This window comes from Myotis davidii, unplaced genomic scaffold (genome assembly GCF_000327345.1).
Source record: "Myotis davidii unplaced genomic scaffold, ASM32734v1 scaffold441, whole genome shotgun sequence".
In the NCBI taxonomy this organism is placed as follows: Eukaryota; Metazoa; Chordata; class Mammalia; order Chiroptera; family Vespertilionidae; genus Myotis; species Myotis davidii.
In genome coordinates this window covers 1,752,010-1,757,460 of record NW_006291818.1, presented here as the reverse complement: position 1 = coordinate 1,757,460, position 5,451 = coordinate 1,752,010, and the positions used below count along the sequence as shown (strand labels likewise).

General features: G+C 35.9%; 1 protein-coding gene across 10 annotated transcripts in view; it reads left to right on the top strand.

The window, feature by feature from the left end:
• The window catches only part of TCF12 (transcription factor 12), a 357,822-nt gene that overhangs the window by 247,795 nt on the left and 104,576 nt on the right, over positions 1 to 5,451 (top strand). The gene's annotated exons all lie outside the window — the stretch shown is intronic.

Here is a 5,451-nt window from a genome sequence, read left to right as displayed (position 1 = left end):
TCCCTCTCCCCCCCCTCTCATTAATAAATTAAGAAGAAAAAGGGCATAGGTTTCAAAAAATTAGACAAGCCACACTCCTTGGAGTCAATATTTATAAAGCGCATATCTAACAGAACCCATGTTCAGGATATAGAAAGAATTCTTACAGCTCTGTAAAAGGTTACCCAAGACTTCTACAGTTTTTCTCTTCATGGCAGAAGATTTAAGTGCAGTTGATAAACAAACTTCCAGTCCCTTGTAGACTTGTAATTCTGTGGTCATTTCAAGAACAGCATCATTTCTACTTGGTAGCATGATTACAAGCTGCTACATAAAAGATACTATGGTGTAGGTACTTCTTTCTTTCCCTCCCTCTTCCCACAATAAGGCTTCTCTCCTAAGAGAACAATTTTCCTTAGCCAGTGAAATAGAGGCAGTAATATTTTTTAATACGTTATTATTTATTTTAGAGAGGAAGAGGGAGAGAGAGAGAAAAACAAAACATCAATGATCATTGATTGGCTGCCACCTGCATTAATGATTAGCTGCCTCCTACTGGGGATTGAGCCTGCAACCTGTGCTTGTGCCCTGACTGGGAATCAAACCAGCGACCTCTTGGTTCAGGATCAGTGTTCAACCACTGAGCCACACCAGCAGTGCAGAGGCAGTAATATTTACCACATCATGTAATTACTTTCTTGATTTTGTCTCACCGAAACTGTAAACTTGTGAGGTCAGAATCATTGGCTACTTATTTGTTGTATTTCACAATTATCTAGCTGTATGTCTGACAAATAGAAGATCTCAATGAATGCCTTTTAATGTTTACAAGAAAAAATAAGTGAATAATAGCATTTTAAAAGAAAAAAGTCAGTGTATTTTAAAATAAAATAAGTGAATAGTAGTATTTTTGTTTGGCTTGAATTAAATATTTACTTAAAGGAACAGTGTGAGATCTTTGAATTTTAAGGACAATGCTTGAAGGATTCATATTTTACCCTGTAAGGGTTTGGAATTGGACAAATGGCATGATGAAAAATACAAGTGTTTCTAAGAAAGTTGAGCTCTGGCTCAAGATATACAAGAGAATTTATAAACTGGAGACAAGGAAACTATTTGAGACATTATTGTTGTAAGCCACATATGAAGAACAGTAGGATGAGAGGTAGTTTAGGTTATATAACAACAGCACTTTGTAGGTATTAAAACATAATTTTTTTATTGATTTTTTACAGAGAGGAAGGGAGAGAGATAGAGAGAGAAACATCGATCAGCTGCCTCCTGCACATATCCTACTGGGGATGTGCCCGCAACCAAGGTACATGCCTTGACCGGAATCGAACCTGGGACCTTTCAGTCTGCAGGCCGACGCTCTATCCACTGAGCCAAACCGGTTTCGGCAAAACATAATTTTTTAAAATAGGTAAAATTATGACTCCTACAGATATAAAAATGAACATGTATATAGATTTTATCTCATCAGTGTAGAAATGTATAAGGTATCAGAACCAATTCAAAGGAGAATCTAAAAACAAACATTCAGAATTATGGAAATTAACTTTCAAATGGAGGCAAACATTTTTTTTCCTTTGAGGAGTATGGTAGAAATTTTGAGGGTGAGGGAGGATTGTTCATACTTTTCAATGGACAGTTTTTTGCAGGTCCACTGATAAGAATGATTTTGCATTGCTATCAGTTATCTACAACCAACAGAGTTATAAAATAACTCCCATAGATTGAGAATCAGGTACCTAGAAAGATGTACTGTAGACCAGGGGTCAGCAAACAATGGCCACCTGCCAAATATCCCCACCCCTTTCCTTTTTTTTTTTTGGTAAATGGTTTTTTTGGAATATAGCCTTGCTCATTTGTTTACATATTGGCTATGGCTCCTTTCTTGCTACAGAGATGGATTTGAGTGGTTACAACAGAGACAATATTCCCTCACAGAGCTTGTATGGATGTTTTTTGTTTGTTTTTTAAAATCCAGCCCACAACCCAGGCATGTGCCTGACTGGGAATCAACTGGCAATCATTTGATGCACAGGACAATCCCCAGCCAACTGAGCCACACTGGCCAGGGCGAGTGTGAATGTTTTCATCAGAACTGACCAACAATCTATGCTAAATAATACACAATTTTTCATCGAAGAACATTTTTTTCCTATGCAGATATGTATTTCTGAGAAGAGAATCAAGGGCTTTCATATATAGGCAGTCATATACTGGCCTGCTGAGAATCAAAGAAACATTTTCAAATATTTGAAGCATAATTTGTGTTTTCTCTGTAATTTTTGAGGTTAAAACTGGACAGTAGGTCCAGGAGTTAAGCAATCCTGATTTTAACTTAATTTAAGAGTGTTCTCATCCTATCTAATAAAAGAGAAACATGGTAATTGGCGTACGACTGCTACCCTTCCCATTGGCTAATCAGGGAGATATGCAAATTAACTGCCAGCCAAGATGGCGGCCGGCAGCCAGGCAACTAGAAGCTAACATGAGGCTTGCTTGCTTCAGTGACGGAGGACTCCAACGTTCCCTGCCTGCTGCTGCCGGCCTCTCAGCTTGCAGTTTTAACAAATATAGAAGCTAAAAAAAAAACCCAGAAACCTGCTTTCAGCCAGCCAGGATCTCAGAGCTGGAGTTATACATTGTTTTGATTATAGAACCCAAACAAACCAGATACCTGCTTTCAGCAGAAGAGGCCTCAGAGCTGGAGCCAGGCTAAAGCTGGCCCAGAATAAAAAAAAAGAAAAAAGAGAAAAAGGAGCAGTTGGGAGCTTCAGTCACCCGCCAGCCTGAAAACAGCCCTCAGCCCCTCACCCAGACTGTCCAGGCACCCCAGTGTGAGAGAGGTGGCGTCCCAACCCCCTGATCGGCCCTGCTCTGTGGGTGATAGAGGGTGGTTCCCAACCCCCTGACCCGCCCTGCTCTGTGTGTGACAGGGTCGATGCCCCAACTCCCCTATCAGCCCTACTCTGTGAGTAGTATATAGGTAGTTTCTTTTTTCTCTTTTCAAGATAGATTGGGTTTATTGCATTGGCAGGATGCATTTGATGGATGACTGTCATTATCTTCTCAAACCTGCATGACACTTTAAGTATAGAAAATAATAATTAAATTTGCAAGAGACAGTCTTAAGATGATAAGATTTGGGACTTGTAAAAGAACAAACATTAAAGTTGGCTGGTAGTGGTTGGTGTGTTTTTATTGACCTGGGAAAGGAATATAGAAGCATCTTAGGTTTCCTTTTACTTGGTTTCCCTGTAAATCTCCATTCTCCCCTCCCCCCAATTAATATCTCCTCCAAAGTGTTGGTAATGACTTGGAACTATTCAGGTTGCACAAAGCACTTAATGAAATCTTGTCTTAGACAAAACACTAGAGAGGATCATAATTAATGTCTCATTTTCTGCCAGTTGCTATTGATTACTCATTCAAGATTCTTTTGTTCTCAGAATGATAACAACTGTACTTTGCATCACTATCTAATGAGATTCTCAGGATAGAATTCTTTAACAACATGCTGATAATTGCTAACATATCCCTAGAATTTCAATGTAAATTAATTTGCATCATAATACAATTATTTCACAAATGTCAGTGTTTCCCAAATTTGGATTTTATTGCAGTCTGTTTTTTAATTATTTGTTGAAAATTAACAGAAGACTGGTATTATTAAAGCCCAACATTTATAGTTTGCCCTAAATTCCCCTTCATCCTCTGAGAGTTTTGCTTGTGACTTGAGGTGAGAGACTTCTTTGTCACTCTTCAGTTCCGCTATCATAATTTCTGAAACTTCAAATGGACTTACAGATAAACTCTGCTGTGATGTTTCTAAATTAAAAGGACAGTTGCAAATATGATAATACTGTACTCATTTTGATTTTAGAACAATTTTGTTTCTTCATGCTTTAGTGACAAATACATGGTACAATATAAAGAATTCAACTGAGAAATCTTAACAGTTTATGTACTCTATTTTATCATGATTGTTTTATACCTTTCTACATTCTCCTCTCAAAAAGAGAATGGCTGCTTGCTTTTATGTATTGAAACTGCATACTACTTTGGGGATATATTATAGGTATGAAATTAAGGAATTCTGCAGAATATACATAGAGCAGAGGTTCCAGGGGTCCATATTAAATATTTTAATTTTTTTTGAGATTATGTGATTATAACATTAGGTATTCTCCATCTTTTTTTTTTAGAAAACAAAGTAGTGATGAATTGTTAATTTTTAGTAATAAATGAGGCTAATAATTTTAGATGTAGGGTTAATTAGGTCTTTATTTAAACAAGTTATGGATATCAAAGTATATGTAGTACATTGTTGGGGTTAAGCCATTTAATGGTAAAAAGCAGTTCTTAGGAAACAAGCCTATCTTTATCAAGATTTCAAACACTTTTCTCTTAAAGGTAAAGAATATCCAAATTATTAAACTGTGATTCTGAATTCTCCTGGCTATTGCAGTACTATTTTTACATAGAATGTTCTTTTGCTTTCTTATTAAATCATATTTAGAGTACCTTCTAAAACAATAATTAAGCAGTTGCATTGATAAATCATGTTGGCCAAGCCCCCTACTACATTTGAGTCGTTTACTTTTCAGTCAATATCATCATGAAGGCTTACATTAAATAGTCTTTTCAAGTTCACGTTTTAGAGTTGGGAATTCTCAAGCACATGAAAAAGGAGAGAACTTGAAAAAAAAAATCAAATAGGCTACATTAAGTTCCTTATAAAGAAATGGGGGGTTTTATTTACTGCCTAGAGGTTTGTCATATCTAATTCAAAATGAAACTTCGCTTGATGTAGGTTTTATTACGATAATCTAGGTTATATTAGTGTTTCAAGGATAACCCTACATTGATTATTCTTTAGTAATTAGATATATTTTGCACAGATGAGGTTCTAGATTGTAAAAATGATTCTTTTCTAAGCATGTGTAAGAAATTTTATACTATATCTTTTCAGAATTTTAATTCTGCCTTGAATAAGACAGCTAAACAGGATAAAACTGCTTTGCCTAGTTCTATATCCTCTGGGGTACTTGTGTATTCTTTTTGCCTGAGATACCTCCAGGACAAGATCAGTGGTAATCAATAATGCTTCTTATTCGTTTTAGGCAGGCAGAAAAATCAATAACATGAGTTGATACGTAATTTATATAGAGGAAAATAATTTATTATGTGTGTTTCAGTGTTCCAAAATGCTTGAAGAATCAAAGGAAAAATACATTATTTTGTTCGTGGGAGGGAGAATATAAAAATATTAGGCTTGTAATAGTTTAGCCCTTAATTTTTTTAGTCACACATTCCATTAGTTTCATGGGTATTATTTCCTAGATTGTCAAGTTCTTGTGGAGAAAACCTTGTCTTAAACTTCTTCTTTATTTCTTTTTTTTTTAAATTCTTTATTAGTTAAGGTATTACAAATGTGTCCTCATCCCCCCATTAACCTCTATC